Genomic DNA, 21,698 nt, shown 5'->3' with positions numbered 1-21,698 from the left:
AAAAGAGCCCTGCTCCTAACGGGTGCTGAAGTTGAGGGAGCAGACAACCAATTTTTCCTCTCCCACGTGGATGGCCACGCTGTGCCACACCTGCAAGCTCTTCCTCTGAGCTATCCCCACTTGCTTGCTGCCCCTTAGCATGCCATGATGGGTCAAGGATCTCGTCATCCAATATACTTTCGTCAGCAGAAACTGGCTGCTGAGTTTCATCATCATCTGCTGACTGGGGTCTGGTCACTGTGGGCACTGGCCCACTCTCCACTTCTTCCTCAGACGCACACAGTGATTGCGCATCTGTGCACACTACCTCTTCTTCAGCTGCAGGAATGCTGTCTGGCTGGCACACAGATTCCAAGCCAACAGATTCTGAGAAGAGGATTAAGGTTGGCTCCTGGCCCTCTGAATGTCTGAGCAATTTAGTGGGCGGTGAAGAAGCAGATGGGTGCTGCTCTTCAGTGGCCTGAGCCGATGTGGTGGAGAGGTCCTAGGAGGATGCTGCGCTCATTGAGGTGGATGCCTCAGCTCCCATCCAACCAACAATTGTTTCTACTTGATCCTCTCTTATCAGCCTATGGCCCTGCGCTCCTAACAAGCTGCGCATAAATGACTGCTGCCGGGTGAAAGTAGGTGCTGAGTGACTTGGGCCTGCTGCTTGCTCTGGATGTGCACCATGTCTAGCTGCTGATGCATCTCTTCCGCAGCTGCCGCGGGGATGTCCCTTACTCCCTGCCTTCTTCATCTTTATCGATGGATTCAGAACGGCAAGAAAGTAATTATTAGGGATTAGTATGCTTATTCCTGTAGGACTACAAACAGGTATAAGAAACACTAATAGCACTGTATGATGGTGTGTCTGCTACACTTTATTTGAATCTAGTGTGGCCTACACAAAGAGTAACGTGTGTTTGTGGTGTTAGTGTACACGTTACGGTCAGATGTCACAAGCGCAATAAATGACACTGCTGTGATACCAAAAAAAAAAAAGGATTCTCCGGGACTGGGCCAGGTGCTGTGTGGCACCAGCCACAGAGGTTGCTTGGGCCCTCATAGTACAATCCCTATATAGTGTTTAACTTTAACCTCAATAGATTCTGTGAGGTAAAGTAACACTTATAGGGGCACTGAGAGTGAATTTACTGGTGAAAAATTTGGGGGTGCACGATAGAACAGGCCGCACTAGGGGTCCTGCAGTCTGATGTGACTACAAAGACTGACCTAGTGGGTGCAGCACTCCACAAAATATAGCACACAGGTGACTTACACAGCGGTGGTTACTAACTGTGCAAAGCACACCAGGGAACAGGGGGTTGGTTTGGGTCCCTCACAGCACAATCCCTATATAGTAACATAGTAACATAGTTTTGAAGGCTGAAGGAAGACATTATGTCCATCTAGTTCAGCCTATTTTTAGTGCAGCTGTTCTGCATTGTTGATCCTGGGGAAGGCAAAAAACCCACAGAGTAGAAGCCAATTTTCTCCATAGGGAAAAAAATTCCTTCCCCTAAGCTGGGTCAACCATCTACCTATAATATTCTGTTATTCGTAACCTTCTATACTGTTACTCACAAGAAAAGCATCCATTACTTTCTTAAATTCATTCAGTGAGTTGGCCATCACCACTTCCTCAGGAAGAGAACTCCAGAGCCTCACTGCTCTTACCGTGAAGAACCCTCTTCTATGCTGGTGCAGAAATTGTCTTTCCTCCAAACGAAGAGAATGCCCCCTTGTTCTTGTCACAGTCCTTGGTACAAACAGTTCATTGGAGAGATCTCTGTATTGCCCTCTAATATACTTGTACATATATATTAGGTCTCCCCTAAGTCTTCTCTTTTCTAGAGTAAATAGACCTAATTTTGATAACCTTTCTGGGTATTGTAGTGAACCAACTCCATTTATCATTTTAGTAGCCCGCCTTTGAACCCTTTCAAGTTCAGTAATGTCTTTCTTGAGCACCGGCGTCCAAAATTGCACACAATACTCCAAGTGTGGTCTGACGAGTGATTTGTACAGAGGGAGAATTATGTTTTTATCTCGTGTCCCCAGACCTCTTCTAATGCATTCCATGACCCTATTTGCTTTGGTGGCAGCTGCCTGACACTGGGCACTCCAATTTAGCTTCTTATGGACTAAGATGCCTAAGTCTTTTTCCATGTCTGATTTCCCCAGCAGTTTCCCATTTAGTAAGTAATTGTAGCATCTGTTTCTCCTTCCCATGTGCATAACCTTACACTTATCTGTGTTAAACCTCATTTGCCATTTTTCTGCCCAATTCTCCAATTTACTCAAATCTGTCTATAGTTGCAAACTGTCCTCCTTTGTGATAACGACCTTACATAGTTTTGTATCATCTGCAAATGCTGATATTTTACTGTGTAAGCCATCCACTAGATCATTAATAAATATATTAAATAGTAGGGGGCCCAATATAGAACCCTGTGGTACCCCACTAGTAACCCTGGCCCAATCTGAGTATGCACCATTAATAACCACTCTTTGTTTTCTATCACTAAGCCAGCTACCTACCCATCTACACACATTTTCCCCTAGCCCAAGCTTTCTCATCTTACTTACCAATCTTTTATGTGGGACAGTGTCAAATGCTTTAGAGAAGTCGAGATAAATGACATCCAATGATTCTCCTTGGTCCATTTGAGAGCTTACATCCTCATAGAAGCTGATCAGGTTAGTTTGACAGGAGCGATCCTTCATAAATCCATGTTGATATGGAGTTAAACATTTATTAACATTGAGATATTCCATAATGGTATCCCTTAGAAACCCTTCAAAAATTTTACCCACAACAGATGTTAAGCTTACCGGCCTATAGTTTCCATGTTCCCTTTTACACCCCTTTTTGAATATTGGTACCACAAAGTGTTTAATTTTAACCTCAATAGATCCTGTGAGGTAAAGTAACACTTATAGGGGCACTGAGAGTGAATTTACTGGTGAAAAATTTGGGGGTGCGCGATAGAACAGGCAGCACTAGGGGTCCTGCAGTCTGATGTGACTACAAAGACTGACCTAGTCGGTGCTGCACTCCCCAAGAAAAGCACACATACGTTCTGCACAGCGGAGGTGACTAAACTGTGCAAAGCGCACCTGAGCACCAGGAAAATTGAGGGATAAATGGGGGTAAGGGATTGGGGGATGGGAGGTTCGGGGGGAAACCCGTCACTGAAAAATCGCTATATAGCGTTCACCAAAATGCACTGGATGGTGAAGCTACACTTTGAGGAAAAAATAGGGGAAGGGGATTTAAGGGATGAAAAGAAAAGGCTGTGAAAAGGCAGTGAGACACACACCACACAGTGCTGCAGCAAGAGGAGCTGCAGCAGGTGCAGTGAATGTGCGTTGCACTGTCTCACTAAGCACCTCACTGAGAGCCTGCACAGCACAAAAAATGAAACTGAGCGGGGTCAGTGAGCGAAAAGACTGCTTCTGTAACACACGGGGGCTGCTACAGTCGCTGAAAAACAATTTCTATCGCTATTAGATCCGAGATCTCTCCCTATCTCCAAAAGCAACCTATCCCTATCTGCGTTCACAGTAGAGTGAGGCTAAAATGGCAGGCGCAGCCTTTTATACTGCATGACCATCCAACTAGCCAATCGCAGCGCAGCCCCTAGCTAGCAAGTTTGGATGCCTCCTACCAAGCTTAGGGGAGTTACACAATGTTGTCAGCAATTCTTCAGCTCCTGATTGGCTCAACGGAATGCTCAGAGGCTGAAGGATTATAGGATTTCCGATGTGAAAAAAATATCGGAATCGGGAATCGGAATTCCGATATCGCAAATATCGGGCCAATTTCCGATATTTCAATATCGGAAAGCTCATCCCTAGTAGTAGTACATGTTTCTGCAGATATAATGGTGGGACCTGTAGCTGCAAGAGGTCTAGAGTACATACATTCCATGGGAACGTAGTCTTAGTATAGCTCCAAGTTTTCTAAAATGTGATGCAAAGTTAGACGTGAATGCCGGCCATTTAGGAAATCAATTTTTTATCAAAATTCTTTTCATTCTTTTTGGCGCATTTAGCTTAAACACATGTCTAAAACTGCTTAAATAAAGGCACAATTTAGGCACAAAGACAATAATTAATTTGTTCTATTATGTTTTGTGAGGGAGCGACTGGTGTTATTTGCGAAGCTCGCTATGTGTCCCCCAGGATGTGCTCAGAAGGGTATTAGATCCCCTGGAGTGCCTTGTGGTCACAGCAGGACGCCTGTGAGTCACAAGGCAAAATAAAAGTAAACATGAACCTGGTCAAGCTATTTGGCCACGGCATTGTTCAGAATAACCCGGTATGGGCTTTTATTTTTGAAACAGACAGTAGAAAAGTAGTGGGGCTGGTCCGTTTCCTCCAGGCCATATCTTACAAGTGGACCATGGCCACAGATTCCAGTTTAGAAAAACCCTGCAGGAAGGGTTTTATGTCAGTTTGGAGTTTGCAACTTGTGGAGCAGTCCGCTCTGCAGAAGCTCAACCTTTGTGAGTTAGCAAAGAGCCAGCAGAGCATGATATGGTGGTGCCATTGCCCTCAGCAACCAGACTCCCACGGACTGTTTTTGTTTCCCGGCTGCGATCCGTAGGATGCCGTATGCTGTACACTGTGTGAGTGTGGACATTAAAACAAGTTTGCTGTGAATTTTTCCTGTGGTCACTGTTTGTCACACTGAACCAACCCCGCTGCACTACAGTATGAAGCCAAAAAATATCTTTCTGGGAAGGAATAAAATAATTTTTATACTCTCAACTGTAAATGTGATCATCTGACCTAAAGACGATGCTTTAGTTTGACTCAAGAAGGTAAGGTAAGGAAGACCTGCACTTACTCAAAAAAATTGCGTTATATACCTAGTAAAAATCTCCAAGTCCTCTTTTGTCTCTTGTTTTTTTAGTTGCATCGCTCCATTGCATCAGATTTGTTTCTTCAGGAGCGCACTTTGGGATCTCAGCTTGTAGTGTAAATAGGCATTTCTTCAGAGCGTTTTCTGTGGTAAGCGTGTGGTTGCACCACTCCCTCCCAGACACTACCAGTCACAACTCAGCAGCTTGTCAAGCAGTCTTTGACGCTACTGAGCTGTGATTGGTAGCATTAGGGAGGAAAGGATGAAAGTGCACAACCCTAGAAAAGACAGAACAAACACTCAGTTGCATTACAAACAGAGATTTCACATACTGCTCCAGAAGAGAGTAATGTGAATACCTCTGTAATTAAACAACGCAGTGCCAAAACGAGAAAAGCGGAAGAATCAGGGGAGCTTAGGGATTTTATAAAGCATTAAACTCAATTTTTTTTGAGCAAGTGACAGGTTCTCTTTAAGGGTTTGTTCTCTTCATTGATCTTCAGGAGTGCACTGCTTCACTGCCTCTCATCTTCCTGCTTGTTTCAGAGTTGTGCACAACTGAATGATTAACAGTTCAGAACAGTGGCTGGTGACACCCATGGCTCAAACTGTGTACCCTTCAATGCCACCAGAGGCAGCTTTTGCCTTCTGTGGGAGCACAGGGGCACTTAAGCTTGCTGTTGTCAATTTCTGACCGAAGCATTTAAATTACATAATTGCGCATGTTCACTGGCTCCCATCAGCCACACGTTACGCGATCAAAGGTAACCTATGGATGCAGCTATGGGCCATAACTGCCATGCTAACCCTCTTGTGAAGTTCAGCCACAGGCTAGATTTCCTAGAACCATGATTTTACTATATACTACAATTCTGTGGTATTGCAAAATATTGTACTAGTGAACAAGCAATCACAGGTTCAAGAATAAAAAATAAAAAATTAAGTAAAGAGTATACACATATACACGCACACACACACACACATTTAAATCATCCCACCTTTTTCTCCTTCAAACGTAAATTAAAAAAATAAGCCTACTAAATATAAATGTATTCAATTTGCACTTTAAATGGCAAGAAAAAAAAAAGAAAAAATCGGAATTCCAGAATTGAAAAAAATCCTAAATAAATGCAACAATAAGCGATCAAAATGTGATATGCATCCCAAACTAGTATCAGTAAAAATGTCAGATCAGGGCCCAAGAAACAAGCTCGCACACAAAAATATTAAGGGCTCCGCTCACAATGGCATTGAGGCCGATTATGCTAATGAGACTCGACTCAAACTCTTTCAGAATTTCATCCGAGTGTCATCCAATTTTCTCGCATGAGAGAATCGCAGCAGAGATGCGGAGAAGATGGAGATTTTGTTATGTATTTTTACTTATTTTTTTATTTGATTATGGCTTATTATACATTATCTGAGGTGGTTTCTTTCATGCTCATTTTTTTCTTTGCACGAATCTTGGTCAGTTTGATCTAAATCGTTGGATCTGCAGCTTGTTATTTGAAGCGACATTATATCTCTTGTGGCTGTATATACATGCTCCTACAGTGGGTGGTTCAGGTCACATGTTTTTTCATTTTTAAATGTTTTTTTTTTTTTGTGCACCTTATGTTTTCAATAAAAGCCTTTTTTCACTTACTTATTTATGGTGTGTGCACCGTTATTGGCGCTTTCTTTTCCTTTTCCTAGTCCATGCTGCCATTGTTTTCTCATGCCGAATTGCAGATCTGCTCTGCCCCAGAGAATAACACTGGGCTGAGTACAATGCAATTAAACACTGGATAGCATTCGGCTGTGTTATACGGCAGTATGAGCGAGCCCTAAAAGTTACAGGTCACAGAAAATGGCAACACAAACTACTTTTTTCAGATTTCAGAATATGTTCCCCCCTTTATGTGTCTGTGCCAGGAGTGGTTTCCTGCTTCAGAGGTGGAGATAGGCCCCCTTACCTCTTTGGCCCTGAGGCTTCACAGATTGCACCGATGCTTTGTCTGTTCATTGCATGGTAACATTAAAAGTTGTCATTCAAATCAACAACTGTCTAACTAATCTATGGCTATGTTGATGGAAAAATATTGCTCTTGGAATAAGAGGAGGAAAAAAGTAAAAACACAAAAACAACAAATTCCCTTGTCATTAAAAGGTTAATGTGTGACATTGTTGGAATATGCTTGGTGCAACAACTCCATTCCTGTATATGAGGGTTTAGTTGCTAGGTTTGTATGCTGTTTATAAAGTTATGAAAAAAACTCCCAGAGGCTCACACAGGGATAGCATGTGACTGTACTTCCTGTTTTTTCTCCTGTGTCTGCTGTAGATGCTGCACAGATAGAGACACACCAACGATTTATTCCTGATCTATTAAGCTTATCATATATTGTTCCTGTTTGTTCCTGAATAAAGAAGCTCTTGTCACACGCTTGGAGAGTATCCTGAATAATCCGCTGCCAACAGCCATGAATTATTAAAAAACATATGTGAATATAGTTTTCCAAAAGGGAACACCCTCTCTTCACAACTATTAGTCTCCTTTTTTGATGCTTAGCAGAACTAAACATGGATGGTCTGATGAAAAGCACTTTGTGTTTGTTGTATACCTCAGGCAAGCGTGAAGAGATGGTGACAACAAGAGTGTTCGCTGCCATCTGCAGCCTTATAGATGTAGCCACCATGTACAAGGATAATGTGCTGCTGTTCTGATAAATTATTTCTATCATACATAGATATGATTAGAGACGGTCAGGACATGCAGCATCTCAACGACTGCACCATCTGGTTTAGGTGTCTTGTGTAAGAGCTGCTCGTATGCTCTTTCTAATAAATTGATGACCTTCTTCACTTGTATGATCTATTACCCCTGCCAGGCATTCACATGGCCATTCTGGGTAGTTTAGTAGAGAAAAAGTGTCTTTCAAAAACCTCAGAAAACAGAAAGTAATACCAATGAGAATTTAATAAAGCATAATTCCATCCTACAGAAATGATTTTGCTTATGGACTGGATAGCTGATAATTTTTTAGTTGGTGTGAGACTCCTACTGATGACCAGAATGTGGACTTATGACCACTGTTCTCTGGTCTTCGATGGCTGCACTTCTGCTGCCTGAAGTTTTTAAATGGAATGACCATTTGCACATGCTCCCTGACTCTACAGACATTATCTATGGGAATGACGATAATAGTTAAGTGCAATATGGTTTAACAATTGAGAATCTAAAAATTACCACCTCTCTGCAAGCCTGGAATACCACTCCATTGCCCTTCATAAAATAAAAACACTGCACATTTATCTCTTGGACTTTTGTCACTGTGTACCTCTGCAGTCAAGTGACAATATATGCTATGAAGTCCACTATGATGTAATAGTAAAGGTTGCAGCTGATCGACAGTCGCTTATTGGTCATGCGACACAGTGTTATGATGGAAAAAATGCTGCAGGGATGAGAGATGAGAGTGAAGTGTTTTTGTTATACGCTTTGTTATACATCCAGTAATAGACAACCCCTTTAATGTTACCAAAGCCTAGGAATCTCTAGTTGTTGGAATATTACAATTCTCATCATCCCTATGTGAAGAATATGGGAGGATTTAATGGCAGCTTACAATCCTCCTTCAGCATGTGTAGCTGTAACAGGACATCTGCCTCAGCAGGTGGTCCAACTACACTAGCCAGTATCCAGGTTCATACAGGATGACCACCTGTGGAGCCCACGCTATTTGACTGCTTCATTAAAACTTCGTCCAGTCAGAGGGGAATTTCATAAGGAGATCTAAGGAGAATTTGGAGTAATTGTATGTCCTAGCTACACACCGGTTACATTTTAGAGATCTCCGGAACAGGCGAAACACCTTACAGGGTCTCAATACATTCTAGCACATCCAGGTTGGGGAGATATGTAGAACAACTACTAGAAGCCAGGTAGCGAAGCCATGTTTGGTCTCCAAGTGTTCTGATTCACTAGTGCTAGTGAAGAGCACCCTCTCAGCCTGTCAGGGTTGTGAGCGAGTGTGATGCCACGTCAGTGACTGTGCGGGCCACAGCCTCTCACTCCCCGTGCCTCCCTGTGCCTGTATAGACATGGGGTTGTCTGGGTAAAACTGTGCTAAGCTGACCTTACGTGTCCCTAGGTGGGTGAGGTACATTACGTTGGTGCAGGTGAGGAGACTGTACCACTTGATCACTATGACGTAACAGTGACGTCAGGCAGAGTGGCGAAGTGCAGGTTTATCACATCCTATTCTATTAGATTTGATTTTTTCCACTTGCATCCTGACCAAAGAATGTATATTCAATGTTCATTATTTTATATGACATTATTTTGTATTTGTATTATTGTACTATTATATTTACACCAAAGCATGAAAAATATCATTTCCCTCATACTTGATATCCCACTGTACATACAGCTCTGGCAAAAATTAAGAGACCACTTCCAAATGTTCAGTTTGTCTGATTTTTCTCTTTATAGGTATATTTTTGAGTAAAATGTAAATTGTTCTTTTAGTCTACAAACTTCTGACAACTTGTCTCCGAATTTCCAAGCAATAAATTTTGTTTTTTTTTTCTGAAAAGGATAAATGGTCAAAATAAAAAAAACAAAACAGTGCTTTCAGACCTCAAATAATGCAAAGAAAACAAGTTCATAATCATTTAGAAACAACAATACTAATGTTTTAACTCAGGAAGAGTTCAGAGATCAATATTTTGTGGAATAAACATGATTTTTAATCACAGCTTTCATGCGTCTTGGCATGCTTTCCACCAGTCTTTCACACTGCTTCTGGCGCAAAAATTTAAGCAGTTCTTTGTTTGATGGCTTGTGACTATCCATCATCCTCGTGATTACATTCCAGAGGTTTTTAATGGAGCTCAGGCCTAGAGAATGGACTGTCCATGACAGGGTTTTGATGTGGTGGTCTCTTAATTTTTGCCAGAGCTGTATATTCCATGTCAATATGGATTTTATATACGGTAAATTGCAACATGGATTGTAATTTTATTTGTTTTATCCTGTGGTTTCCTGTGATCAGGTTTGCAACTAGAGGTAGTGACATCTGCATTCAATTACAACACAATCCATCAGCCAAGGTCACATTCAAAGTGTTTGCTACAAGGCAGCAGCCAAAAGATGCAGCTGACTGCAAGTTGTGTACTACCTGACACTGCCATGAAAACAGCTGCACCTTATAGGAGTATGTACAACTACTACAATCATGCAAGTATGCTATGAGGTGAAAAAAATCATGTCTTCAAAGGAAAAGCTATATGCAAGTAGTCTAAATAATACACCTTAATAATATGAAACCATAAGCACTTTGTGCACCTGTGTATGATCCCTCCTTACGGAGCAGTTCTCAGGGACAATACCTCCATCAAATGGCAACCCATGGACCATGCCATGGCGTACAAATGTATATAAAGATAATGTATTCTCTAGACTAGGGGAGTACATAGTAATCATAGAGCCCTATAAAAGTTCTAAATGACCACCTTTAAAAAATATATAGATATATTTGGCAGGATCATGGCATACCTTCCATCATTTATAGACGGGAGAGCGAATGTGGTACCGTACGTACACAGAAATTTTGCCCTTACTGAAGCCCCTTAATGTTTACTTGGCTGCCATACCCTTTCATTGCCCCCCCATAGGAGTATGTCCCCCAAAATGCCCCCTCACGTACAATAAGACAACATGACAGTGAATTCCCCCACAATTTGCCCACACAGTACCCCTCACAAGCACAATAGGATGACGCCAGAACACTAGCAAAGTTTGATGCCCCAACACAGTATGATGTCCATACAGTTCCCTTCACACAGTAAGCGCCACAGTTGTCCCGCACAGTCCTCCCCACACACAACATCATTCATCCACGGCACGCCACACATAGTATGATGCTCTCACAGCCCCAATACACAGTGTGAAGGCTCCACAGACTCTCTATACATAGTATGAAAGTTCCGCAGCCCCACTATACACATGAGGCCCCCACTATTACTGACGGCCAAAAAATAAAAAACAAAAACAACCACTCAAGTAGCTGCTTTCCTCTGATGCACTGCTATGTTCAGGATATGACCTCAGGTTTTGTGCAGAAGGCGCAATCTATTGACGTCTTAGACTCACAGGCTGAATTGTGGAGTAGGGAGCTATCGGCCCTCTCCTACACTATTGTTTTCAACTGTATCTGCATCCATTCAGCATTGGACACCCAGACTTACGGGGATATGGGCTGCACAGTCTGCCACTATAGATGTTCTACCACCACTCTAGACACACCTATTGGTGCTGTATTGTGTCTCAGTAAAAAGTGGGAATACATTCATGTGGTGCTATATTTTTGCTATAGTATTATACATTTAATATATTTCTCCGGAATTAGAGTTATCTTCAGTTTCTTTCATTGCAGTGGCATGTTGGCTATTTATTACAGCCAGCACCCATTGCTGGTGGTGTGCCATTAATGTATTAATACTAATAATTATAATAAATCAAGAGCTGAAATTGAATATCATAATTGTACTCTTACCATGTGTTCTAGTTTGCACTTTAGTTATTGGTTATTGTAAGGAAATCCATATATATTTATGCTCATTGTATTGATTCAAAACAATGATCCAAAAATGGCTTACACAAGGGAAAATGATGTTTGTTATTGAGGGATAAATTCATATTACTTTCATACAATTTATCCTATTGTGTTTTGGAGAAAGAAGAGTTAACACATTAGTATAGGTAAAGGGGCTTCATGTGTCTTCTCCGTAGATATGATACATGAATGAGGATAATGAACCACATCCTGGATATATCTAGACGTACACAGCCTGCTGACTAAAAGCTGGAAAACCCATAATAAATATGGCATCCCAAGGTCTGGTTATGTTGTGTTTGCATCCAAGACATTCAAGCTTTAGTAAATACTCACATACATGTCTGAATGGAGGGAGCACTATATTTGTTTGCACTATATTATCTAGTACATGCTGTTTCTCCAGTCATTAAGGTCTTTGCTTGCTCTCCCCCTCCATTGCATCTCCTTGGGTATAGAATCTATCTATCTATAACCCTGTCTATGAAAGTCAGCCTCATAAAGTCACTCGACCATGCCAGACAAATGAAGCCTACGAGTTCTGTCTCGAAAGCCAGCTGTGCCCTGTGGTGGGAGCTGCCAGGATTTGGCCTTAGGAGATTGACAGCGGAAAAGCCCTGGGTTTAACCCATTGCTAAAATGCCAAGGGAGCCAATAAAAATGCTAGCTCTATCTGGTATTCCTCTTGACCACATATAAATGTTCTAAAATGCAGCAAAGTATAAATTTATAAAGCTGCCTTGTGTAGTTATATACAGCTGATAAAACCTTCCATAGGGTGACAAATGTTTCCAAAATTGGAAAAAATGCAATAATAATCAGCAGCCACATACAGACACAAACAAATATAATCATCTGGTAACTATTACGCCAACATCATAGAGTTACAGGTTTTGCTTTTGAAAGAGATCTACTATCCCATTTAAATATGGCTAGGTCTACTTAGCGACCATGGCCACATGACAATAAGATCGTAATATGGCACTGCTTATTCGCTACTAATGATAGTGAATGTGGTCGTAACACAACCGCAACATTGTAGTCGCCGAAAATCCAAATCTGATAGATTTCAACACAGGCACATTCACTGCAAGGTTTTGTGCAATTGTAGCCAATGCAGTTGTTGTTTCACCCTTGTCTGGAGTAGGGACCAACCTAAATGACCCACTGCCACCATAGTGAATTTCGACTTACTCTAAGGAGATTGACCAATTCAATGTACTGCCATTATTAATTAAAGAAGAGTAAAAAAGAGTAGAGAAATGTGAAAGGAGGTGGAGAAATTAGATGTTAGGCCTGTTGTTGTGGTGGTTTTAGTTTCTGTGTTAACAACTTGTGAGCAATTATATGTACTTATGAGGCATGGACCCAAGTACCATAGTTATTCTTACTGTGTTCAAAAGAATTAATCCACCTGATCCAGCAATTAGGTAAAAACTTCTCCAAATTTTATTCCTTTGGCATTAAAAACAAATCAGTTCAGACATACTAACACTTAGAAGGTGTAGTACTAATGAACCGTCCTCCCATGACAAGACTAGGTAGCAGAAATATGACCCTATATCCTATTTCCTATTGTAAAGCTTAGGATAAACCACATGAAAATAATGCTACAACCAGAGTAGGATGTGTTAAAAAATGACAGATTCTAAAAAAATGTACCAAAAGTGTGGAAAAAATGCTTAAAATGCTACACTCTCTTTAGTGCACTTAAATGTGGTAAAATGCAGTTTCACGTAAAGCTTCCTCAAAAGGGCACTGCCAGGAGGTAATCGTAGCATTGATGATTTCAAAAAAGGCTATTTAGAAGGAAATAACATACATATATGAATGTATAAAATTCTTGCTCTGAATGTTGATCGACACTCGGGATCTGCTATTTTAGTTCAGACTAGATCATGCATTATGGAGGTACCTATGCCCATTCCCTATAACTTCTCCCATGCCACAGCTGAACTTGATGGACATTTCTTTTTCAACCAAACTATTTAACTGTGTAATATTTTAGAATTCACTTACAACTAGCCACAGTATTTTTTGACCCCACAAAATGCCCCAAAATTTAGCGTGTAAAAAACTCTAACAGAGATTTTGCATCGTCGGTAGAATGTTACCTGTCCTAGATATGGACAATCTGCAAGTCGGATCCCAAAGACATGTGATCTAAGGGTACATGTCCACAGTGTCGGTTAGTGTTTTCTTGCAAAAGACATTTTAGGAAAATGCTGGAAGTGTTTTTCCTGAAGTGTCTCTTTTTTCGTCTTTTGCAGGGGCTTGGCAGACCAGTCAACGTTTTTTCTTAAAATTGTATGCATTAATAGTGAGCCGATGCCACAGAGGAATGGTCAAGTCAGTTCTTTTAACGGCTTTGTGGCCTTGGAAGCCTGAATTGGTTAGGATAATCCTAAAAGAGGGAAAATATGGCTTTTTTTAATGACTTTTTCAGTCCGATTCCAGTTGATTTAAAGATGCTGTGTGTCCATACCCTAAGTTCACCATTGGATGCATAGCTCACTATACACAGTATGCGCTCTTGCTAATTGTCGTTTCCCTTCTTTCACATTATACAGTAGAGGCAATGTCCATGACTTGAATATCTGTAGAGCACCATCATGGTCCTAGATTTATTATAGAGGACTACTAATAGATGAATATAATTTTTGTAGATGTGATCTTTAGGATATCCAACTCCAAGGTTCAGTTGTGTATATCTACAGCAAGTTCAATAGTATGCTTCATCTTTACAACATCACATTATATTGTCTGATGGAAAACAATTTGGTTATATTAATAGAAAAACTGGTAATAACCCACTCCCATGCTTCAGTAAAGTAAAAATGGATGGTATATGCATCTAGTCCAGAGAAGAAAATATAATGTTAAAAAAGCAATTATATTCTTTCAAGCCTTTGTACTTTTCATAATGATGGCCGTCAGGGCGAACGCACTGCAATCAATGGTGGCGTTCCCTTTAGTTAAAGAATGTCTTATCTAACCTCAGGCTAACTCCCCAGCTGCCGGTCTAGTAAATTTACGGTACTTCAAAGATTTAATAAGTTAATGGTACCAAGTACTTTAAATCTGTAGTCCTCATTTTGTGGAATATCATTTATAAGTGGATTAGAGAATCGGTATAGAAATCAGCAAAAGGCTAAACCAATATACAAAAGAATGCCCTGTCAAATAATCAACATACTGTATGTTTCGCTTCTAGAAATGATTTCCATCATTTCCCAGCCTGATATTAGTTGAATGTCACACAAACAACACAATCAGAAGCTCCATAAGACAGAATGCTATTGATGACCTATCTTCAGGATAGGTCATCAATATTAGATGGGTGGGGGTCAAACTCCCATTACCCCCATTGATCCAGATTTTAACAGTAAATGAAGCTGAACAGCACTGCTTTGTCAATAATGTGGCCATCGCCACGGAAAACTACAGCTCAGCTCCTATTCAAGGGAATACTAATCCTCTGTCCAAAGCCACCATGGATGTCTACTGTACATTAACTCCTGTACTGCTCTAGCTCACAAGGGCTTTTGGCATTGACCAGTTCCATGGACTAGACAACTCACAAGGGATTCTGACATTAACCAGTGCCTAGACCACCAGGAAAGCTGGCATTAACCCTTGTAGGAAAGACAGGTAGGACAGGGTTAAAACCTAGCACTGGGGGTCCTGATTATGTGCACCTGGCTAGCTATGTCTAGAGCCAGGCCCTGTGTTCACTGTTAGTCAATATGCTGGGGAAGCTGTGCAGTCTGTGTATTGGAGCTGGTGAGTGACCAGAAAATATGAGCTGTCTGGGAGGAGAACAGTTCTCTGTAGTAGTGGAGCTGAAGAGAAGCCAGTGTTGATTTATAGGCTTTGCCTGTGACAACTAATGCCCGTGCTGTGGTATGAGTACAACCGGGTTAATGAACTGTGCCTACTCTGACAAAAGGACTGTTTGGTTTATTATACATTTTGGGCTGAAGAAAAGCTGTTATGCTTTGGTTTTCTTATGCTAGAGAAAGCATTTTCATAGGAGAAACGCAATAAACCTTGTCTTGTTTTGCATCAAGACCTGTGCCTGTGCTAACTGAGTGCCTACTGCTGAGTGTGAATCCTTACACCCTTCAATGGGACTAGACCAGAGAGAGATTGGATAGTAAAAGGGAAGTATTGAGAAAGCTAATAGGTCAACAAAAACAGTCTATCTCAAAACAATTCCATTGTAATCGTGGGTGCCAGTTCCTTTGCAGACCAGCAACATTTAACAACTGGAGAAAAAGGAAATGACGATACAACCACAGAACATACAAAAGCTTTGCTTCTTCTTTATTATGCATTAAAAGGGTATAAAAAATGTAATCACTAATGGTTACAGACTCATGCGTTTCTGGTGTACACAGCTCCCTTAGTTATAGTCTAAAACATTGAACACACATAGATTAACCCCTTAATTAACAAAACATAATATATACAAAATAGTTACAAAATTAGTTACACCAATATGGATACATATTATCATCGTGCATCTGTACAAATTTTTTTAACACCGTTCTATATGCCAAAAGTTGTCATGATATACACATGGATTTCTAATAAAGAAGCAGCAAAGCTTTCGTATTTTCAGTGGTTGTGCCATTAATTCCTTTTCCTTCAATTGTTAAATGTAGATACTAAAAGCATAAAGCGCTCAAAATAAATATGCCTGCACAAAGGATGCTGTACGGTCCGCAGAGTTTTTTCTGATGTGCCAGATCCTTCTTCCCATATTCAAATGTATTTGTGTCTCAGGGGCTGACACTGACACCTTGGGGCCCCTGTGCAAGAAATGTGTCTGAGCCCCATTCCTATAGCCACACACACATACATGTATATATATTACATAGTCTCCTTTATTATGTATATTGCTGTCCCTTACACAGTGCCCTCTCTTGTTATGCACAGTACTGTCCCTTACATATTGAATTATACAGAGCCCTGTTTTTTATTACATACCGTCCTGTCTTGTTAACTGTATAATGCAATGACGGCTGATGAAGCAAGAGAAAGCTTCCTTTCTAATGGAGGAGCTGATGGACTGGTAGTTTGGTCACCGGCTCCTCGATCAGCAGTCATTTTATATCTAAAAAGAGAGGTGACTATGTAATAAAAGAGGGCACTGTAAATAACAAAATTAACAAGAATACACTATGTAAGAGACCGCACTATACATAACAGCAGAGGAAGCTATATAATAAGGGACGGCACCATATATAACTAGAGAGGATGGTACGTAATAAGGGACATGTTATACATAATAAAAGAGGAAACTATGAAACTAAGGATGGTGTTATACAGAATTAGTGAGTACATTATATACTAAGGGACTGTGTTAGACTTAATAAGCGATAATAATGTCTTCCTCCACCTCCCCCTGTTCCTAAGGCCATAGTAAGTCCCCCTTCCTCCTATCCCAATCCCCCACACCCCTTATTGTCCTCCTGCCCTCGCATCCCATTATAGTCCTCTCCCCCACCCCATCACTGCCCTCTTCACCACCTCCATCATTTTCTTCTCCCCCACCACTATCTTTGCTTTCTCCCCCACCACTCCCATCAATGCCCATTCCACCACCTCCATCATTTTCTCCTCCTCCACCACCCCCATTTATTGCCCTTTCCACCACCATCATTGCATTCTCCCCCACCACCCCATCATCATTTCTTTTTCCCCCACACCCCATCATTGCCCTCTCCATCACCCCCATCATTGCCTTCTCCCCATCACCCCCACCATTGCCTTCTCCCCATCACTCCCATCACTGCCTTCTCCTTCACCCCATCACTGCCTTCTCCCCATCACTCCCATCATTGCCTGCTCCATCACACCATCACTCCCATCATTGCCTGCTCCATCACCCCATCACTCCCATCATTGCCTGCTCCATCACCCCATCACTCCCATCATTGTCTGCTCCATCATCCCATCACTGCCTTCTCCCCATCACTGCCATCATTGCCTACCCCATCACCCATTCACTCCCATCACTGCCTTCTCCCCATCACTACCATCATTGCCTGCTCCATCACCCCATCCTTGCCTGCTCCATCACCCCATCATTGCCTGCTCCATCTCCCTATCACCCCATCATTGCCTGCTCCATCACCCCATCATTGCCTGCTCCATCACCCCATCACTCCCATCATTGCCTTCTCCCCATCACTCCCATCATTGCCTGCTCCATCACCCCATCACTCCTATCACTGCCTTCTCCCCATCACTCCCATCATTGCCTTCTCCATCACCCCATCACTGCCTTCTTCCCATCACTCCCATCATTGCCTGCTCCATCACTCCCATCATTGCCTTCTCCCCATCACTCCCATCATTGCCTGCTCCATCACCCCATCATTGACTGCTCCATCACCCTATCACTCCCATCATTGTCTTCTCCCCATCACTCCTATCATTGCCTGCTCCATCACCCCATCACGCCCATCATTGCCTTCTCCCTATCACTCCCTTATCCCCATCACTCCCTTCTCCCCATCATTGCCTTCTCCATCACCCCATCACTGCCTTCTCTCCATCACTCCCATCATTGCCTTCTCCCCATAACTCCCATGATCCCATCAATGCTTTCTCTCCATCACCCCCATCATGGCCTTCTCCCATTACCCCCCATGGCCTTCTCCCATTACCCCCTCATGGCCTTCTCCCATTATCCCCTCATGGCCTTCTCCCATTACCCCCTCATGGCCTTCTCCCATTACCCCCTCATAGCCTTCTCCCATCACCCCAGGCATCATGGCCTTCTCTCCCCCCATCACGGTCTTCTCCTCATGTCTCCATCTCCTCCAGGGCAAGGCTCCACCTACACACACACAGACACACACACATACATACACACACAGACATACATACATACACACAGACATACACACACATACATACATACATACACACACAGACAGACATAATACATACACACAGACATACACACATACATACACACACAGACATACATACACACACAGACATACATACATACATACACACATACAGTCATATGTAAAAGTTTGGGCACCCCTATTAATGTTAACCTTTTTTCTTTATAACAATTTTGTTTTTTGCAACAGCTATTTCAGTTTCATATATCTAATAACTGATGGACTCAGTTATATTTCTGGATTCAAATGAGGTTTATTGTACTAACAGAAAATGTGCAATCTGCATTTAAACAAAATTTGACCGGTGCAAAAGTATGGGCACCCTTATTTTCTTGATTTGAACACTCCTAACTACTTTTTACTGACTTCCTGAAGCACTAAATTGGTTTTGTAACCTCATTGAGCTTTGAACTTCATAGCCAGGTGTATCAAATCATGAGAAAAGGTATTTAAAGTGGCCACTTGCAAGTAGTTCTCCTATTTGATTCTCCTATGAAGAGTGGCATCATGGGCTCCTCAAAACAACTCTCAATTTGATCTGAAAACAAAGATTATTCAACATAGCTTTTCAGGGGAAGGATACAAAAAGTTGTCTCAGAGATTTAACCAGTCAGTTTCCACTGTGAGGAACATAGTAAGGAAATGGAAGAACACAGGTACAGTTCTTGTTAAGCCCAGAAGTGGCAGGCCAAGAAAAATATCAGAAAGGCAGAGAAGAAGAATGGTGAGAACAGTCAAGGACAATCCACAGACCACCTCCAAAGACCTGCAGCATCATCTTGCTGCAGATGGTGTCACTGTGCATCGGTCAACAATGCAGCGCATGCATAACGCCTTTTTGTATGACCAAACAACTCAATCTTTGTTTCATCAGTCCACAGGACCTTCTTCCAAAATGTAACTGGCTTGTCCAAATGTGCTTTTGCATACCTCAGGCAACTCTGTTTGTGGCGTGCTTGCAGAAACGGCTTCTTTCGCATCACTCTCCCATACAGCTTCTCCTTGTGCAAAGTGCGCTGTATTGTTGACCGATGCACAGTGAATGACCCCAAAAATATTAGGGTGAAGGGTTGTATAGTAGTAAACGCTATGGCTTCACAGGGAAGTGTATAAGTTTAATTCACAAATATGGCAATGTCTGACTGCAATCCCGTAGGCTGGAGTCACACACAACGATTAAAAAAACGGTCCGATTTTAACGGTCCGAAATCGCACAAAGTTATCTTAACCAGTGATCCGTTTTTGATGCGATTTATCTTCATCGATGCGATTTTAATCGCATGTAAGGATCCTTTTGACATCCGTCTGCCGAGATTTTCTCGCAGGATAGCTAAATGGACATATAAAGGAGCCCAATGACAGGTTTCCGCACACAAACGATCTAGACACATATATATATATTTTATACATGTCATAGAGACACATTTATATATATATATTTCTAATTCATACAGTTCTTCATTGCAGAATAGCCGCTGAAACATTTGCCGGCTTTTGTATAATCATTCTCCTGCCCGACATGAAATGACACATGGTTTACATATAGTTAACCATTTCATTTCATGTTTTTTTTATGTCTATCACTATTAATTAGATGAGGGTTTGTGGGTAAAATTTTGGAGTTGTCGGGGTTCAATTAAGGGGTTAATTCGTTGTATTAAATTGCTGGGACTCCCGCTGATGTCACTGAGGCTGCAGGGAGTCCCCGCAATTTAATACAACAAATGAACCCCTTAAATGAACCCCTACAACTCCAAAATTTTACCCACAAACCCTCATCTAATTAATAGTGATAGACATAAAAAAAAAACATGAAATGAAATGGTTAACTATATGTAAACCATGTGTCATTTCATGTCGGGCAGGAGAATGATTATACAAAAGCCGGCAATTGTTTCAGCAGCTATTCTGCAATGAAGAACTGTATGAATTAGAAATATATATAAATGTGTCTCTATGACCTGTATAATATATATATATATATATATATATATATATATATATATATATATATATATATATATATATATATAATTATTTATTTAATGTGTCTAGATCTATTAATTCGTTTCTTTATTTAACCGGTCACTGTGATTTTACTGTATTTGAAAAAAAAAATTGCCGGCTTTTGGTGCGATTTTATCGCAACTCACACATCGGGTTCGTTTGCAATCCAATTTTTTCTCGCCCCCATAGACTTGCATTGTCGAATCCGATCCGAAAATCGGTGACAATCGCAGCATGCTGCGATTGTCTCGGTCCAAGGATCGGATCCGATAAAAAAAAAAAAAAAAAAATAATCGCATGATGTGAGCTGCCCCATAGAATAACATTGGGACGAATGCAATGCAATTTTTTTATCGCATTGCATTCGTCCGGTTTAATCGCTAGTGTGACCCGGGCCTTAGTCCTACTCATGTTTTTCTTTTCTTTCTTTCACACTCCAAAAATCTACTGATACATTTACAACGTGGCACTATAGATTGTATTAAAATATTGCAAAAAGTAGTAAAAAATTATCAATAAGCTCAAAACATCCTTCATCTGTAAGACAAAGATCCCATTTTTGCTCTTCAATCATAATGCTAACAAATAAGAGATATTAATAAATATTCAGAATAAAAGCTCATTTGGTCCCTGTACAACCCACAGGCAGAGCAGAGGACAAATTAGCATAATTACATTTCCATAATACCTCATCCAGAGAAATGAACTGCTCTCAAGCTCAGCTGCACAGAAGTGGGGTAACTGTCTGTGTAAGCTGCCATATGGGAACTCGCCGCCTAGAGAGGACTTTTTCCCAAGTGCCTCATTCACTAAACAGTACGTCTCTGCGGATTTGGAAAGGGCTGACTTCATCTCACACACTTACAGTGGAATGGATTTTCTCCCCCTCTATATATACTGTACATGTCATAGGGTTAATTAAGCTAGAGTTGTAAAACTAAACTCAGCAAGTTCTGAAGTTTACACCTCTGGGCAATTTATATTGATTCTAAGAAACATATTCATCAAAAATATGCACAATGACACACAGTAAAAAAATTGTAATCATATTTCAGTAGCATGGCGTACTTTTATGGCACACTGGTTTCCAAATAACAGAATAAAAGCAATGGGAGGAGTAAAGAGGTTGTCTGAAACCCGTCTGCAGTGTTATAGGTGTTGGATTGGATTTGAATGGATTTACAATAAACGTCAAATTTTAAGGATCCCTTTTGCAGGGTTTTTTTTGCAGGATGTGGGTGAGCTGATGGTTACATTTGATCCGTGTCGGTTCATATGATATACATATAAATATATATGTCTATACACTATTGT

At 41.2% G+C, this 21,698-nt stretch overlaps 1 protein-coding gene across 4 annotated transcripts in view; it reads right to left on the bottom strand.

The window, feature by feature from the left end:
* Positions 1-21,698, bottom strand: part of LOC141086380 (zinc finger protein 385C-like) — a 453,285-nt gene that overhangs the window by 219,589 nt on the left and 211,998 nt on the right. The gene's annotated exons all lie outside the window — the stretch shown is intronic.

Source organism: Dendrobates tinctorius, unplaced genomic scaffold, assembly GCF_039654945.1.
Source record: "Dendrobates tinctorius isolate UK_male_01 unplaced genomic scaffold, ASM3965494v1 ptg000032l, whole genome shotgun sequence".
NCBI lineage: Eukaryota > Metazoa > Chordata > Amphibia > Anura > Dendrobatidae > Dendrobates > Dendrobates tinctorius.
The sequence above is the reverse complement of the archived record's forward strand: the minus strand, read 5'-3'. Positions and strand labels throughout refer to the sequence as shown.